The 19971-nt window shown below is 36.9% G+C and overlaps 1 protein-coding gene and 1 non-coding gene across 4 annotated transcripts in view; both read right to left on the bottom strand.

Moving 5' to 3' along the window:
* Positions 1-19971, bottom strand: part of RABGAP1L (RAB GTPase activating protein 1 like) — a 705349-nt gene that overhangs the window by 652152 nt on the left and 33226 nt on the right. The gene's annotated exons all lie outside the window — the stretch shown is intronic.
* MIR12318 (microRNA mir-12318) lies at positions 720-781 on the bottom strand. The gene has a single exon (NR_162851.1). It is a non-coding gene; the product is annotated as a microRNA mir-12318 (primary transcript).

Raw genomic sequence — 19971 nt, 5'->3', positions numbered from 1 at the left:
GTTCTAAAAGTTAAGAGCTGCAATAGCACAAGGAAGTAGATAAGAGGGTAAACTGATTAGATGAAAGTGCTGGAACATATGAACAATTAGGTGGCAGAGTAGATATTTTTCTCTGATCCTCACAATGTCTCAAACATCACCAAAACAGAAATTATGCCCTAAAGATAAAGCATCTTCAGCCATCTCCATGGTCTTGGACATTCATAATCAAAAAGATTAAAAACACACACACAAATGAACCTTAAACTGACAGCCACAATATAAAACCTCATCACACTCCTTTTACCATTTTAAACCAATCAATTATTCCACTTTCCCTTCCAACTGCTGCATCTTAGCCTACAACCAAGTTTTTCAGTAAAATCAGCAAAATGATTTGTTACTCCCATCTCTCTGAAGACTTGCTCATTCTGTTGTGATCTACACAAAGTGTGGTCAATGAAGAAGTAGATTTTTTTTTCCTGGAACTCCCTTGCTTTTTCCCTAATTCAGCAAATGCTGGCAATTTGGTCTCTAATTCATTTGCCTCTTCAAAAATCAGTCTTATCACATTCATTGGCATTGACCTTCTTTAGGTTTGGGAAGTAAACTAATCTTTTCCAATCCAAGGGTCACGATTTAGTTTTCCAAATTTGTTGACACATTGAATGCAGCATGTTTTAACAACATTAGCTTTTAGGGTTTTCAATAGCTCTTAGCAACGCTTCCTTCACAGTTGGTGTGTTTACTGATCTAGAACCAGACTTAGTTTGACAGGATATCTGGTTCTAGATCAGTAACCACACCAATTGTGACTTATCAAGGATGTTAAGTTCTTTCTTGTATAGTTCTTTTGTATACTCTTGCCATCTCTTCTTAATCTCTTCAACTTCTGTAAAATCCCTACCATTTGTATCTTTTATCATGACCATTTTTGCATAAATTGGTCCCTTAGTAACCAATTTTCTTGATGAAATCTCTTAATTTTCTCATTCTATTGTATTCTTTTATTCTTTGTATTGTTCATTTAAGTAAACCTTGCATCTTAGGAATCTAGAATTTTACATTCAGTTGGGGATATCTTTCTCTTTCTCTTTTACCTTTGTCTTTCCTTTTTTCCTCAGCTATTTGTAAAGTTTCCTCAGTCATTTTGCTTTATTGCTCTTATTTTTATTTGACATTTTTATTGTTACTACCTTCTATATAATACTCCACACATTTCTTCAAGATTCTTCAGGCACTCTACCTGGCAGATCCAATCCTGTATATTTTTAATCTCTTCCACTTCATAATCATAAGAAATGTTATTTAGGTCATACCACTAGGTCTGATGGTTTTCCCTCCTTTTTTGAATATGCCTGAACTTTGCAATAAGAACCTTATGATCTGAGTCACAGCTCCAGGTCTTGTCTTAGCTGACCTCTACAGAGCTTTAGTTACAAAAAATATAATCAATCTGATTAATCATATGGTGATGTCCACATGCAGTTGCCTTTTTGATAAGTAAAAAAAGAGTATTTGCTATGACCAATGAGTTATCTTGACAAAACTCTATTAATGAATTTGGACTGCAAAAGGTCAGAAAACAATTATTAAAAAACTGTTTCTACATGTATTTGAAGATATATATATATAAAAGAAATAGAAAGTTCAAAAAAAAATCTCTGTTTCTACCCTGCTTCATTTTCTACTCCTAGGCCTAACTTGCCTGTCTTTACAGTTAGCTTTTGATTTCCTACTTTAGCATTTTAATCCCCTCTGATGAATATAACATCTTTTGGTAGGTATTCTTCCTTTTTTGTTGTTGTTAAACTCTTACCATCTGTGCATTGGTTCCAAGACAGAAGAGTGGTAAGGACTAGGCATTTGGGGTTAAGTGACTTGCTCAGAGTCATATAGCTAGGAAGTGTCTGAAGTCAAATTTTAATCCAGGACCTGCAGTCTCTATATATAATTCTCAATCAACTAAGCCACCCAGCTGCTCCCTTGGTATTATTTTTAATAGATGTTGTAGGTCTTCATGATCAACTTTGATCTCTTCGGCATCAGTGTTTAGAGCACAGACTTGTATTACTGTGATGTTGAATTGTTTGCCTTTGGAATCCAATAGATATCATTCTGTCATTTGTGAGATTATATCCCAGTATTATTTTTCTCACCCTCTTATTGACCATGAGGACTCCTCCATTTCTTCTAAGGGATCCTTGACGACAGTATATGTAGTGATCACCCATTCCTATCCATTTAAGTTCACTGCCACCCAAGATGTCAGTCTAATCTTTCCATCTCCTGTTTGACCACCTCCTACTAACCTTGGTTCTAAAGATGTAAAACAAAAATGTATAAAAACTAAAAACATTGTTGTTCAGTACAGAAAGCACTGGTCATGGAAGATAGATCCTAGTCCCAATACTCACTAGTTTTGTAATATTAGGCAAGTAACTTTACCTTGTTAAGATTTCGTTTCTTCATCTCTAAAATGGTGACATTACTTGTGCTCAAAGGACTATTTTGGGGGGAAAAGTGCTTTGTAAATCTTAAAAGCATTACAGCAAGGGGAGTTGTTAGGTAAGAGTTTCCTTATTGAGTAACTGGTCTGATAGAAAGGAAAATAGATTTGTGATCAGAATACCTGGGTTCAAATCCTAGCTCTACTGCAAACAGTTAAATGACTGAGCAAGTCATTTTACTTCTCTGTGCCTCAGTTTCTTCAACTGTATAATGGTTATGTCTGCAAAATTATATACTTCATAGCACTATGAGAAAAATATATAAAGCACCATATAAATATCAAACATTACCTTCCCTCTCTCTTCATAATCTTTGTTATTGTTGTTCAGTCATTTCAGTTATGTCCAATTCCTCATGACCCCATTTGGGTTTTCTTGGTTAAGATAATGGAATTGTTGGAGGTTAAAAATATTGGTGGGAGTTTGACGAAATTTACAGAGATCAGTTTAGTACACCACCAACATTTATTCACAGGAGTGATTAGGATAGGAAAAAGGAGGTAGGAAATAAGAGATTTCTTATAACTATGTCTAAATCAAACCCTATACTAAATCTCTAAGATTACCCTGCCTTCTTGGGCAGGGTATTCTTGCGTGGCAAAGCAGGTCTAACTAATATACACTGACTATCTAAAATTAAACTTTCTATCTACCTGCCTAATCTAAATCAAGCCTTTGTCTTCTCCAACCTCCTTAACCCAGTATCCGAAAACAAACTGTCAGAAGCAACTGTCAGATCTTCTTGACAGAGAGAGACCAACACAGAACCCCCAGAACTCCTGTTTGCTCAGAAGCCAGAGAAAATGGATCCTCTTAACTGACTCTTTTTTTATAGGGGGTCTCTTAAAGAGACAGAGTGAGATGAAGAAAACTCCTTATAACAGAGTGGCTTACCATTTTCTTCTTCAGCTCATTTTACATTTGAGGAAATGGAGGGATTAAGGGTTAAATTATTTACCCAATCACACAGCTAGTGTCTGGGGCTATATTTAAACCAACTATTGATAATACATAACACAATCTATAGTAAACAATGCATTGTCCTCTACCTTTGCATCTCTGATGCTCCTACTATTTCAATCTAGCTAATAACACCATCTTCTTTAAGTCCTACTCCCAAGCCCCACAAAACTACTCCACTGACTAGGTCCATTACAAATGGATGCTATGTAACTTCAACTGAACTCTTCTACCTGAAAATGTAACAAGTTGGTAAAGATATTTTTTTCCTTTAAAAAATGATCTCTTGATTCTAACACTGGATCTATGCTGCCAATGCCAACTACTTCATAAAATCATGAATATAAGATGGGACCTTCCAGATGACAGCTGATAGAATTATGGGCACCTAGACTAAGAAAAAAGAAAGAGACTCTCTAATGTCAGACTTGCAAAACTAAATCCATTTAGTATCATCCAGTGTTACAACTGTACTCAAGTTCAGTTGAGAGTATGTGAATTTAATATAAATTTGAACCTGTCTTTCCTTTCAGAAAGTTTTGAGAATCCATTTGGGTCTCCTTACCCTTTGACTGGGTGTGCATGCATAATATGGGAGGACACTAGTGGCCTCATAGCTTACCTCTTGCCCCATGTGACTCCTGGTGTCCAGAAGACTGGCCTCTGACCCACACTGAGGTCAAGTCTGTCCAACCAAGGAGACCCAGAAGGAGTGGCATCCCCAGAGTTTTAAGTTAGGGATCTAGGAAGCAGCAAGTCTTTTGGTCTGAGGACTTGCCTGGTAGGGCAGCTTGCACAGGGTGTTTCCTAGAACAGCACATGGCCCTGTGACTTTTCCCTGGCTGGGCAGCTTGCTGGTGGGTCTCTCTTGGCTAGTAAGGTCTTTCTTGGCTGGCAAATAAATATATGAAGTGAGCAGCAAACTCAGATTAGCTAGGTCTGGCCATGTGACTATATCCCTTTCTCTCTCTCCAATTTACTTTCACTATCTAATAAATAATTATAAATTAATATACAGTCTCCAGAGAATTTTAATCCTAAGAGTTAATAATGATGAAGGAACTCTGAACCCTTTTTTTCCCTAAGTTTTTCCTTGTCACATATGAGTGGCTTATATGTAGTGTATAATTTTTTTTTAAATAAATAAGTTCTGGGTTACTATGAAGCTGAAATTATTAAGGAGAAACTTTGGGTAGGATGGCTATTTTTCATGTGTATTTGCCAGTTATTTTTGTCTGTCTGTCTGTCTGTCTGTCTCTCTCTCTCTCTCTCTCTCTCTCTTTTGGTTGGGGAGTCACCTTGAAGTTAGAAAAGTAAAGGGCCTTAGTCTAGCTTGAAAGATATAGGAGAAGGAAAGAGATAACCTTCAGTTTTCTCTTCACTTTTTTTCTTTTTTAAATTAAACTGTGCTTAGGTGATTCAACAGAACTGCTTGGCCTCTAGTGAGAAGTCTAAGGTAAAGATTCAAAAAGTTTCTAAACTAATGTTTTTCTTTCTTCTTTTTGGGGGGGTCTTGGTTTGTAAATATGGAATAGGGAGCTGATTCATAGAATAAAACAGTATCCCAAAAGGAAGCCCTTTATATAAATTAGCTTATTTCATGGGGGAAAGTTTTATTACCAATAGACGCAGGAATGACTAGAAAAGAGGCAATTAGCCCTTGTAAAAAATGGTTTAAGACTATAACTGCCCCAAATGGAGAACCTCTTTGGCCTTGCATTGGGTCTTTCAACTTTAAGACATTAAACGAGTTAAAATTTACTATTGGAAATAACAATCAAGTTACTCTCCTGCAGACATACTATAAGGAATGAGTGCTTTCGAAAGAGTAGAAATCCCTACTCTCCTTAACAACCTAAATGTGATATGCAATAAAGAGAGAGCTGAATATGTAATCAGAGGACCTGTTTAGATTTCACCTCTTATACTTACTACTGAAGTCAGTCACTCCCTCTCACAGGGCTTCAGTTTTCTTATTTTTAAAAGGAGTAGGGACTAAAAAATTTCTGAGGTCTCTTCCAGCTCTACAGCTAGGATCCTATGACCTCTCTGGAACTTGGTTTCTTCATGAGAGCCTCATGGCACCATAGGAAAGAATTCTGATGGGCAGCTAGATGGTTCAGTGGATTGAAAGCCAAGCCTAGAAATAGGAGGTTCTGGGTTCAAATTGGATCTCAGGTACTTCCTAGCTATGTAAAGGACCAGAGACAAAGACACAATAAAAACCTTAGAGAAGAAAACTATGGAGATGACCACATACCATATGGGGCTATGTAGGAAAAAATATAAGTCATGATGGCTCACAAGCTAAAAAACAAAATTAAATATCATCTTGGAATTCATTAACAGCAGATGAACATCCAAGAAAAATGGACTTCAACTACTTCTCCTTATAAATTGCCCTATTTGTTACATTATATAACCATATTCACCTTTAATTTTAAGAAAATGTGAAAAAATTGTGGGGAGAAACTGGAATATAGAGATTATTAAAGGAATAAGACTTTTCTAGAAATATTAAAATTATGACTACTAAAGCTAGCTATAAGGAGGTTATTCATTATCTATCATAATTTTCAAGCTTCATAAGACTTTTAATTTCCACAAAAATTAAAGATGCAGTGGATAGAGTACTAGCCTGGAGTCAGAAAGGCTCATCTTCTGAGTTCAAATCTGGCCTCAGATACTTAACTAGTTTTGTAGCCGTGGTCAAGTCCTTTAACCCTATTTGGTGCAATTTCCTCATCTTTACAGATGACCTAGAAAAGAAAACGGCAAACAATTCTAGTATCTTGACCAAGAAAACCCCAAATGAGATAATGAAGAGTCGGACATGTCTGAAACGAGCAGTTGAGGGGATCAACCTGAACCATGGCACACAAGGTGGAATTTAAAGGAAAGTAGGAACTCTAAGAAATTAGGGAGGGGAAAGAGAGGAAATGGATTCTAAAGATGTGGAAGACAGCCAATGCAAAGGCACTGAAGGGAGATAGCAATGTGATATGAAGAACAAGAAAGCCAGTCTTACTACTGAGAGTATATTAAGGGAACTAACAAGTGATATCCTTTACCTGGTTACATAAAAAATCCAAGGGAAAAAAATTTTTTTTCCTCTTTAAGGGACAGAAGACCTCTTGCGGTCACTTCAGAAACATGATTCCAGATTTGGGGAAGATCCTAAAAGATGGCGACCCAATAGTTCCCTAAAGTACAGCACATACACTATGAAATACTCAATTCATGGAGAATAGGAAATAGCCCAGTTTGACTAGGAAAGGGCAAGAAAAAGACTGGTGTGCAACATACACATTATGTTTAACTGACAAGGCCATAAATAAAATTGGCTTCTAAATTATATGTAAGAGAGCTCCTTGTTAACTACCTCTTTAATTTAGTTCTTATATCAAATACTTCTACCTCAATATATTTAAGGACTGAGAAAGTAGTTTTTAAAGCAAGGAAAAAGACAAAAGTTCTTCCAAAATGAAAATGACCTATTTCCTATATTTCATCTACCCACTTAGCTATTTTTAAAATATTATGTGTTTACCATAGTTTGATTGTCAAAGCTTTCAACAAAAACAAGGTTATCAGGGAACAAACCTCAGAAAATGGTCAAAATGTCTACCACTAAATTCACTGTTACCCAAACTCAAGAATGAGTACCCTCTATATAAGCCAAATTTTATGTAACAATGTGAATAGAAAATTTTATCTTCTTACAGATTTTTCTTGGTAATTGACAAAGATGAAAAATCATTCTTGGGCACTCAATTGCATTTTTTAGTCATCTACATAAAAATAAACTTGTCACACAAAGAAAAAATATAGCTAGTTCTACAAACCTATAAATTAAGGTTGGCCCAAGCTCCCACTTGTAAATTAAATAATAATAGGTTGAAGAATAGTATGTGCATTAAAGTAAATTAGCTGTAGTCCCTATGTTTATAGCAGATATATAGCAATACCAGTTTTTCAAGTATAAACGTATTACAAGTCTCTAAAATCAACCCAACTTGCACATATACAACAAAGTACAATAACATTTAATAAATCTTTGAAGTTCCTCACAACCGGAGTTACCTACATAAACTCTACCCTAAGTTAACTGGATCAGTTATAACAACAAGAAAAAGGGCACATAGGTGTTAAGAGGGCAGCTTTTTCCAAAGCTAATTGCTATTATTACCTGGGTTGCTATCTTACTCCAAATTATCTTTTCTTTGGCAGCAAGATGGCACAGGGGGTTAAAGTACTAGACCTGGAGTCAGAAAGACCTGAAATGAAATCTGGCCTCAGATATGTGCCAGTTATCTGATCCAAGATAAAGTCACTTATTTTCTAGCTGTCTTGGTTTCCTCATCTGTTAAATGTGGATAATAGCACAAATTTTCACAGGGTTTCTGTGAAGATGAAATGATATTATGTTTGTAAAATGCTTTACAAACCATAGAGTGATATATGAATATCAATTCTTATTGTTATTTTACCCACTTAATTGTGAGGAATCAAATTAAAATATAATCAGTCTATCATGAAAGCATCATATAGGTTACACAAACATTATACAAAAAACATTATACAAAATTAAAGTTGAATGGCAATGGGGTACAGTAGAGGAAATGTACATAGTTTCAAGTCCCAGTTTTCACATCTATTAACTATGTGACCAGATATTAAGTCATTTTACCTTTCATTTTCCTCATCTGTAAAAATTCACATTAAAAGCCTGTACAACCCACCTCCAAGGCTTTGTAAATTTGAGTTTTTTTCAGCATAATCTAAGTTTTCTGTTCCATACCTCGCACAAAGAAGGCAATTAATAAATATTTGTTGATAGAATGATCTCCAGGAATTGATGTATAGCAAAAGGAGCAGAACCGGGAGAACGTTGTACATAGAAACAGATACACTGTGGCACAATCAAATGTAATGGACTAGTAGCAATGCAATGACCCAGGACAATTCTGAGGGACTTATGAGAAAGAATGCTATCAACATCAAGAGAAAGAACTGTGGGAGTAGAAGAAAAACAGCTGCTTGATCACATAGTTCAATGGGGATATGAATGGGGATGTAGACTCTAAATGATCACCCTAGTGCAAATGTTAATAATATGGAAATACTTGTAAAACCCAGTTGAATTACACATTGACTATGGGCGAGGAGAGGAAGGAAGAGAAGAAAAGAATATGAATCATGTAACCATGGAAAAATATTCTAAATTAATTAATTATTTTTTTAAAACCTTAAATAAATAAATGAATGAATGAATAAATAAATATTTGTTGAAATAAATTGTGCATGATACCTGTTAACATACCAAAGGCCTAATCTATAGTAAGGCTAATAATTTCACTTGATTCTGTATTTTTTTAATATATGAGCTTAGACCTGGTCTTCAAATTATTCATTTGTAATTTTTCACAATTTAGATCAATGAATAATCACAAATCACACTTCCCTTCCACTCCCAGGTTTTTTTTCAGTTCTCAAACCCTAAGCCTCTTTTTCTTCTCCTCTCTAGCAGGCATAATGAAAAGTGTCAGATGTACCTGCCTAAGCAATGGAAGAGATTCATAGAGCCAAAAAGTGATCTGAGACAAGTCTCTAGCTCTGAATCACAGGGGACCTCCAAAGTCATCTAATGCATGGCCAATTTGAGCAGGAATCTCCTCTCAACACAAAACCCTCAGTCACCTTCCTACTTTAGGAATGCCAGTGATAGACAACTGATTCCGATTCTGGACACTCTACTGGTAAGGAAGTTTTTTGATTAGTGGAAAATTTCCACTCAGTTATCCTAACTCTCTTGGGCTAAGACTAGAATACACTGAGGCAACAAAGGGGGGGGGGGGGGGTGGGGGGAAGAATTAGTGCTAGAGCTAAACAGGTATTTTCTTGCTATCTGGATTAATCAGATAAATCAAAATAAAACTGTCATTGAACCAAATAAAAATTGTGCATAATTTAATGTGTTTTTATTGAAATAATTCATTTTAAAAACTGGCAAGTACAAAATATATCCATAATACATATACACCTATAAGTTAAATATGAGAAAAGCAGCAGTCATAATAAATGAATTACATTCTGTATCCCTATTGAAACACAAAAACATTCAATCTTTATTTAACAAATCAAAAAAAAACCTTGCCATCTTATTAAATGACAAGAAATCTATGTTTTGACAAGCTAAATATTTTATATCAAAATCTACACACAAAACTACACAAATGGGATTTTAAAAAATAAACAGAAAAACCTACGTACTCTATTAAATTTTATATCTAAACTGTCTTCCAATATATCTTGTTTAAATTTTTAAAAATAAGTCAACAAATCCAAACTCACATTAGATCTAAACACCTCAAATGAATCATAATGTCATTTATCTAAACGCTTTTTTTTTAACAAGCACAGCCATCTCAAAGTGCTAATATAAATAAAATTTTATTAGCTTCCAAAACAGTCCTGGAATAGGGCTTCAAGAATCTCTGATACTGAAAAGAATCAGATTTGGGTAAAGTTGTCAGCGGTCCCCACAGACAGAAATTTTTAAATCCTTTCAACCAAAATAGTGTTGAAAAATGAGGAAGCATTTCATGGTCTAGCATATTTAAGTGAAAAATATAGATATCCTTTTTGGAATCTTTACAAAGTTCCATAAGTCAAGAAGATCTACCAATCAATCAAAAGGCATTTATTAAGAATTACAACTTCTTGATGCAGAGCGAGAGGAGCAGAACCAGGAGAACATTGTACACAGAGACTAATACACTGTGGTATAATCGAACGTAATGGACTTCTCCATTAGGGGCGGTGTAATGTCCCTGAACAACTTTCAGGGATCCAGGAGAAAAAAAACACCATTCATAAGCAAAGGATAAACTATGGGAGTGGAAACACAGCAACTGCCTGAATACAGAGGTTGAGGGGACATGACAGAGGATAGACTTTAAATGAACACTCTAATGCAAATACTATCAACAAAGCAATGGGTTCAAATCAAGAAAACATCTAATGCCCAGTGGACTTACGCGTCGGCTATGGGGGGTGGGGGGGAGGAAAAGAAAATGATCTATGTCTTTAACGAATAATGCTTGGAAATGATCAAATAAAATATATTAAAAAAAAAAAAAGAATTACAACTTCTAAGACACTGCTAGAAAAGTAAACAATAAAAAAGAGCTGGAAATGAACATCTAGCTAGAAACAATCAATAAGCAATTGATTATGTAGGACCAGAACTCAAGAAAGATTAAGTAAAGCTGAATGTATACATCTGGGAATCATCTGCATACTCATGATGAGACCCTTGTGAGCCAAGGAGGTCCCCAATAGTGAGATAAAGTTAGAAAACAAAGGTTCAGGCTCTAAGGGGCTGATGAGTAAAGGAAGTACAAAAAGTGATGGATCTGAAGAATTTTATGTAAATCTTGGCTCTGCCCCTTACTACTTGTATGACTCAATTAAACAGGAGTTTCCTCATGTGGCTGGGGCTGGATGATCTCTAAGGTTATTTTCTTTCTTCTTTTTTTAACCCTTACCTTCTGTCTTAGAATCAATACTAGGTATTGGTTCCAAGGCAGAAGAGTAGTAAGGACTAAGCAATGGGGGTTAAGTGACTTGCCCAGGGTCACACAGCTAGGAGGTGTCTGAGACAAAATTTGAACCCAAGACCTCCAATCTCTGGGTTTGACTCTCAATCTACCGAGTCACACAGCTGCCCTCACCAAGGTTATTTCTAACTCTAAGATACAGCTAAGTGGCAAAGTGAACAGAGCACTAGAATAGAGAAGATCTGAGTTCAAATTCTGCCTCAGACACACCTAATTGTGGAATTATGAGAAAATCACGATTTTTGTCCTCAGTTTCCTCCACTATAATAGCACCTATCTCCTGTGACTTCCATGAGGATAATATGAGATAATATTTGTGAAGTACTTAGCACAGTGCCTGGCACAGAATTAGTAAGCATTTAATAAATGCTTGTTCCTTTCCTCCTCACCCCACCCTTCTCATTCTTATGATTAATGAATCCAAGTACACCTAGAGCAATGGTTTTCTAAACTAAAAGGAGGGAGGTTTTTCAACTTGGAGTAAATCAGACCTACCAAAATCAGAAGTTATGGGGAGGGCAGCTAGGTAGCAAAGCAGATAGAGTGCCAAGTCTGAAGTTGGAAGGACTTGGGTTCAAGTCCAACCTCAGACATTTTCTACCTACCCTGGGAAAGTCACTTAATCACAATTTCGTTTTTTTAAGGGCTTACTAAAACATTTTGAGGCAGCTCAGTGGCTCAGTAGATAGGGAGCCCAACCTCGAAACAGGAGGTCCTAGCTTTATATCTGGCTTCTAACACTTCCTGGCTGTGTGACTCTAGGTAAATCACTTAGCACCAATTGCCTAGTCCTTACCTCTCTTCTGCCTTGGAACAGACACTTAGTATCAATTCTAAGAAAAGGGTTGTTTGGCTGGTTTGGGTTTTTTTTTTTTTAAGTTACGGAGGAAAAGACATAGCACATCAGCATCATCAAATAACAATCGAATTCTATGATCAAATGCCATCAAAGCCTGTCATAAATACCAGCTAGATCATTGGCAACCTGGTCCTCCAAGAAAAATCCAAGCAACTCATTTAGGAAAGGCAATTTATGTATCCATTCTTTGTTTAATAATAAATCAGAAATAGAAGAAGAGAGGGAAGAAGAAAGGGGGAAAAGAAAAGGGAGAAAAGAGGAAAGAGAGAAGGAGGAAAGGAATGCTAAGCTCTGAAGTCAGGGTTTCTAGTAAAACATCTAAGTTCTCTATTAGGAGAACCACTTCACTGTCTCTGCCCTCATCAGAAGTACTTTCAGTGCCCCTTTCTCTCCTCTCACCTTGGCAGTACTCTGGTCTAGGATCTCATCGCCTCAGCCCTAGACGAATGCAAAAGTCTTTCGGTTGGTTTCCCCCTCCAACACACCCTCCAAGCAGATGACAAATTATTAATCCTAAAGTGTGGGTGGCTCTATGGCTCCCCCCCTCCTCAATAAACTCCAGGTTTCCCTATAACCTCCAAGGTTAAATATAAAATCTTCCTTTCAACAAATTGTTAAATCTGTTGGTGATGGAATACTATTGTGCTCAAAGGAATAATAAAGTGGAGGAATTCCATGGGGACTGGAACAACCTCCAAGAATTGATGCAGAGCGAGAGGAGCAGAACCAGGAAAACATTGTACACAGAGACTGATACACTGTGGTACAATCGAACCTAATGGACTTCTCTACTAGCTGCAATGCAATGATCCTGAACAACATTAAGGGATCTATGAGGAAGAACACTATCTACATTCAGAGGAAAAACTGGGAGCAGAAACAGGGAAGAAAAACAGCTGCCTGATTACATGGGTCAAGGGGATATGATTGGGGATGTAGACTCTAAATAATCATCCTAGTGCAAACATCAACAACATGGAAAAAGTTTTTGACCAAAGACACATGCAAAACCCAGTGGAATTGTAAGTCAGTTACCGGAAGGGGGGAGGCGAGGAGAGGGAAAGAATATGATTCTTGTAACCAAGAAATAATGTTCTAAACTGACTAATTAAATAAATAAAACTTTAAAAAATTAAAAATTAAAATTAATTTTTAAAAAATCTTCCGTTCGACTTTTAAAACTATCATAGCATGGCCCCTTGCCATCTTTCCAATTCTTTTCGAACTTACACCTCTCCACATACTGTGTGAACACTGGCTCCCTTGCCTTCTCTCTTATGTGACTGACACTATTGACAAACTAATGGCATTTTCAGGAGCTGCACCCTGGCCATGGAATGTCCTCTCTGCTTCTTGGCTTCTCTGACTTCATTCAAGTCTCAGTCAAAGTCCTTCCTGTAAAAAGCCTTTCCTGTTCTTTCTACTCTTAGTGCCTGTCCTCTGAGATTCTCTATCTATTTAGCCTGTAAATATCTTGTTTCTACTTGTTCTAGATTGTCTCCCTAATTAGACGCTCTAATTAGCTCCTGGAATACAGGGAATGGCTGTCTTTTTGCCTTTCTTCATATCCTCAGGCCTTAGCACAGAGCCTGGCATATAGCAGGTGCTTAATAAATGCTTGCTGACTTGACAGGGGGCTGGAACTAGGATCCAAGGGAGAAAGAGTAAGCCAGGCAGAAGAAGAGTAGAATGCAGAGACGACTCTGAGTCAGTTTTAAGTTTACCAGGCTAAACTAAAAAATTTGGATAGAAAAAATTCCAACCAAAAAGGCCTATTATTGGTAAATATTTCTGTATCTGGTGGAAGACAGCTTTACATAAGAAATCTTTTGATTATAACTATTGTTTTTGGGGGCAGAGCCAAGATGGCAACTTGGTAGCTTCAAAAGCTGAAACCACTCCTCCCAAATAACTATTGTTTTTGATTGAAAATGGATTGAAAAATCCTTAAATTCTAAATATAGTTAAAAGATGACTGGGAGACAGGTATGCATCTAGATTGCATAGGTATCCTTTACATAGTGTGTTCCTCCCAGTTTTTATCTAAGCCCCAAAAGGTTAATTTACATCTTTTCAAGAACCACTCACTCCCAAAACAAGATGCTTAAAAAAATACAAAGAATGGATCTATGACAGGAAAAAGTGACTGTGACCAGATCAGCCTCATATAGATACAACATGCCTATAGTTAAAAAGAGAAAGTTTGAAACAACAGTGGCATGGTGCCATCTCAGGCCTAGTAGAGGGGGCAAATTATGATCTACTTCAAGCGCCCTGACAAAGGTATTATGTGCTGGCAATAAAGTCCTATTATAACATCCATCATCTCTATCTTATGATCTTTTCTTTCCGGGATCCCTATAATTGGATTAACCCTAGGAATCTCAAAATCAGACATTAACAATATCCAAGTTGTTAAATTGCCTCCAAAGGCACAGAAAAAAGTGTCAACTGGAATGGTGAAGGGCCTCAAGATCATGCCATATGAAGAACTGAAGGGCCTGAGGATGTTGAGTTTGGAAAAGAGAAGATTGAGAGAACATGAGATCACAGATTAGAAACTGGAAGAGACTTTAAAAGTCATCAAGTTAAATTTCTTTCTTAAAAAAACAAAAACTGAGGTCTCATTTCCTTCTCATGAGAGGAAGATCCCATATACAGTAAGAGAAAGAACTTAGATTCTTAACTGTCTCCCAATTCTAAATCAGATAGTGTTTCTACTACATAATTACTGCTATAAATTACAGTCATTCTGAAGGATCAAACCTTGTTCTATTTGGCTTCAGAGGCCAAAATTATGAGCAATGGGCAAAATCTGCAAAGAGATAACATATTTGTATAAAGAAAAATTCCTAAAAACCAAGAAATACTATATGCTGAAGTGAAACAGTTGCTTCAAGACGGGTAGATTACTCCTCAGTAGAGGACTAAAAGGAATGTCTGGATGATCCCTTGTCAATACAGTTCAGGTTTAGGTCAAATTTGATAGCCTCTGAAGTTCCTTACAACTCAAATTCTGTGGGGAAAAAACACTTTTTTACAATAACTAAGAATAATATAACTGCCCCCCAAAAAAAGACTAGCATATAAGCATTCCTTATATATAATGCTTTCATGTGTTGACAAAAAAATCCATGTGATTAAACTGTAAACTTGCAAATGTGACAATGATATGAACTGTAAGTCATTATAAGAGGCTTTTTATTTTGCTAAATGTTTCCACTTTTAAAAATTAAAACCACTGTTGAGTAATCTATGACCCTAATGCTGCCCACAGATGCTACTGTAAAATTGATCCCTATCCCTACAGTATTCAACATTAAGTTTTACTCCCCTGTTTTGGGGCTTAAGCTTATCTCTTCCCTTTACTGAGAAAACTGAAGCAATAAAACATAAGCTCCCTTATCTTCCCTACACCAGACCTTGAAAATTTTCTGTTATCTTCTTTCCTCTCTCCTGGCCCTCTGATCTCAGAGGATCAACCTAAATCCTCTACCTAAGCCTATTGGCTTCTTTCCTTCTCCCAATAAACATGCTCAGATCTATATTCTCTCTATATTCTCTCTATATTCTCTCTCTCTCTCTCTCCCTTGTTCTTACTACCCCTTCCCTTTAACTCCTTTCTTTTCTCCCTCCCCCTTCTCTACTGCTTAACTTGTAAAATAAAATGGCTTTTCTAGTATTCTCCTGAAACTGCACTCTCCTTGGTCATCAATGACCTCAGTTCTCTCTTTTAACCCTTACCTTCATTCCTGTACCAACTCTAAGACAGAAGGGCCAGAGCTAGGCAAATGGAGTTAAATGATTTGCCCTAGGTCACATAGCTAGGAAGTGTCTGAGACCAGATCCTTAGTTCTTAATGTCCATCTCAATGGCTTCTTTTAAATCTTCATTCCTAATCTTTATATAGCACTCAATTGTGCTATTTCCTGAACACCGAATACTATCTTTTCTCCTGGCTTCTATGACCCTGCCCCTTCTTGGTTTTCTTCTTATTTCTCTGAATCATCCTCTCAGTTTCCTCCTCAGTACTCTTTTATCCTTCTATCTGTGGGCATCCCCATGTAGTCTTGTTTTTAGCCCACATTTTTTGTCTCCTACACTCTACTCCTTTGAAAGTTCATTCTCACAGCATCAATCATCACTTCTAGGCAAATGATGGCAAAATCTGTTTTACAGTCCACAACCTCATGCTCCAGGTCCAGTATTTTATTTCCAATTGTCTACTTCTCATCTCACACCTCAATGTCGTACTGGCAATTTGAACTCAATATATATTCAAAACTGAACTTATCATCTTACACCTAAGACTTCCTGTCTCAGGCCTCAATCTTCTGAGCCAACTCACTGTCCCTACCCGCTCCTTTCGTTTTGACAGAGTATGATAATACCTTCTGTTGACTGATATGGTTGTTTCACTTTTTAGATTTCATTAATGAGTGTTTACCAAAGCCATCCTTAAAATAAAAACAATTTTATAAGCTATGGAACCTTCAAACCTCAAAAGCACTTCCCATCTTCAAAAGCTTTATCAGAGGGTGCTCAATTCTGAAGCTGAGATTTATGCTTCTGGCTCATTCGTTTCTTCCTCTTTTTTTTGATTGAAAACTTTGTTCTAGTTCACTTCCCCTGACATTCTGTTCTGGTATTTAATTACTCTTAGTCAGGAAGCACTTCTTTATCTCTAACCAAACTCTCTTGCTTTAATCTAAGCCAATTTCCTCTTCTGTGGACATGAAGAATTGGTCAGTATACTCCTTGTAATAATTCTCTAAACTTATGAAAAGTTAATTCATTACCATTCTCTTTTATAAACTAATGCACAACCAAATCTGAGCCTGTCATCTGCCAGTTAACAAGCATCTGTTAAGCACTTGGTTTGTGCCGGGCACAGTGATAAAGGATGAGTATAGAAAGGCAGAATCTGCATAGTCCTCTACCCTCAAGGAGCTCATATTTGAATGTAAGCAATTATGAAAATACAAGATATATGCTAGACATGTAAGTAAAGGTAGAATGAATGGGCTTTCATTGTTTTTTTCTCTGAATTTTATCTTTCTTCCTACCTCCATTAAAATAATAAATACATCTAATTAAGGTCTAGCTAAAGTAAAGCTTTTGCATCGTAGTCTTGTTAATTAAAAAGAGCAGTATTACAATAATAGAAGTGGTTTGGCTAGTGACCAGATAGCTTATAAATTAATATTAAGCAATGATGAATATTCAATAGGAGTCTTTTTAACATAGTATGCATAATACCCTCTGTTGCTTAACTGGGAAAACTGTGTTCAAATCTCAGACACATACTACTTTGGGCAAGTGATTAACTTCCCAGTATCCCAACCAACTTTCTATGAAAATATGCTATAAAAGAATAGCCTTATTTGCATTAATAGAAAGTTATCTCCAGATTCTAACCAAAAAATTATATATATTATATATATAATTAAATATAATTATATATATGTTATTGTTTATTCATCTATTCTCAAGAAAATCCAAAAACCCTATTCTGTTTTATGAGCCTCTCATAATTAAGCATTTACTCTGAGCTATGCTATGTGCTGCAGATATAAATTCAAAAACAAAAAGGTCCTTGTTCTCAAGGAGCTTCCATTTTAAATGAGAAAGAAAGACAACACATAGAGGAAATTGATGGAGGTTAGGGACAGGTATTTAAAGTTATGGGGAGAGTAAACAGAGCTATAAAAAGTAGTCCTCTTAATATGGGGGCACAGGCTTTCCCAGAAACCCTAACATGCCAGATTGTTAGAGTACATAAAAGACTCAATTTTTCCTTGCATTCATGAAGATGATTTTGAGGCCCTCTGGCCTCTCCTTTCATCCTTGATGAGCACAGATATGCACATCCCAGCTTGCTCCTGATAAACATCTACTTTATATCCCAGATATGTGATTATCCTCTAAACTGGACAGTTCACCTCCTTTTGACTTTGAGGCATAGGATATAACCACATTACCCATCTTGGGTTCCAGAGTCCCATGCCATCTAACATGCCAGAGTAACATACCATCATCATCCTTTCTCTAGTCATGTTATCAAAAGGGTATATAGAGTCCAGTACGCATCTTCTCTAAAAGGCAGTGCTCCACCTGCACATTGTCTCCTCAGCCTGTCAACATGAATTTCAAATGAACAATTTTCTCTTTTTATTTTTAAGCTAAGTTTTGAGTCTTGCATTCTTGCAAAGGGTAACCTGTCCAGAACCTGGGGTTCACTCAAGTCCCCCCACAACAAACTGAGATAAGCATTTCCAGTATTGATTTGATTATTTTTTAAGGACTGGAAAGAAGTAACAAGAGGAAACTGGCTGGGGCAGCTGAGGAGTAGGAAATTAAGTCAAGTATATCAAGATCCCACCTGAATAAGTGGGACAGGTGAGACATTCACCAATAATGGAGGAGGGAATGCCAGACAGCAGGAATACAGGTACCCATATACACCTTGGTCATACCTGTTCCATACATATCATAAGGAGGTTCTATGAGGGAAACTAATCCTCAAATCTCAGATTCTCATCTCCTTCAGAAAAGTTTAAAGCTTACTTTGCTGAGCAGCTAAGTGGCAGAGTGGATAGACTACCTGTCCTAAAGTAAGGAAGACTCATCTTCCTAAATTCAAATCCAGCTTCAGACACCTACTAGCTATATGATTACGGGGCAATTCACCCCTCTTGCTGCAGTTTCCTAATCAGTAAAAGGAGCTGCAGAAAGAAATGGCAGACCACTCCAGTCCCTTCCCCAAGAAAGCACCAAATGGGTTCACAAAGAGTTGGATGCAAACAAACAACAGCAACTCAGTTAACACAATAAGTTACTCGCAGAAAATAAAGAAAAATTTTATAATATATTTACATAAAAATATTGGGGAAATAACTAGGCTAAGTAAGGTTTTCTGATCTACTTTAAAATGTTCCAAAGAAACCCAACTGTAAGGATTTTTCTGGTTTAGACATCAACAAATTTTGCCTGCCACAAGGACCAAAGAAGCCTGAAGCAATGAATAGTAAAAGTAAATCCCTTTTAAGTGTAAATGAAGCACTTTACTTTATCTAATAAAGCATCAGAAGTTCAGCATAACTCCATGACATAAAAAGGCCAGCAAGATCAACGAACTTGCCCCAGAGCACAGACTGCCTTCATATCTATGACACTAGCTCATTTGCAGAAGACCCCAAGAAGCATGTAAATAGAACTGACTGCTCACCAAAAGTAAGGTAAAGTCCTTCACAGAGGGAACTGAGCTGTAAGCCAGGAATAAATGTCATATAGGAAAGGTTATACAGTTCGACAACCCCCTAACTTCGCGATGACAAATCTGAGAGCCCTCAAAAGGCAGTCCTAGGTTAAGAGACCCTTTCTGAAAGAGCACAAACAGCTTCCCAACAATGACCAAAAAAATAAAGCACCATTAAGACAGAGCAGTTGAACCAAAGGCCAGAGGCAGAAACTGCTGCTGTCCATCAATGGCTGTGCCAAGGAAGTTCAGTGGATCAACCTGTCCAACACAGCACCATCCTGTCATCTGCTTGGTTTTAACTAGCAAAGATAGCCTAAACCCTGCAAGGAAGCAGAACAGCTGAGCCACCATAATGGGAGAGGAACCGGTTCAAACTGGCAATATGGAAGCAAATCCCTGGCCTCAGACCTTTCCAAGCTCTGTGACCCTAGGTAAGTCACTTCACCCCCACTGCCTATCCCTTATCACTCTTCTGCCTTGGAACCAAGACACAGTATTAATTCTACGGTGGAAAGTAAGGGTTAAAAAAAAAGCCAGAGCTATAATTTGCCTTGGTCTTTTGTGCTCCCACACATGTCCCATTCCTGCTGTATTTTGAGTTTGTGTGTAGTCTTTCCCCTCTGGCCTCTGTCTTTGTGAGAGAGTATACCTACCAGGAGGGGCAGGAGAGAAGGAATATGTCATAACTACTATTCTTGTTAAATCATTTGAGTAAATGTTATTTTCCTTAAAAAAAATAAAAATTAGAAGGAGAGGATGCTAAAGATATAATACTGCATG

This window comes from Monodelphis domestica, chromosome 2, assembly GCF_027887165.1.
Source record: "Monodelphis domestica isolate mMonDom1 chromosome 2, mMonDom1.pri, whole genome shotgun sequence".
Taxonomy (NCBI): domain Eukaryota; kingdom Metazoa; phylum Chordata; class Mammalia; order Didelphimorphia; family Didelphidae; genus Monodelphis; species Monodelphis domestica.
This window is presented reverse-complemented; position numbering and strand designations above follow the sequence as displayed.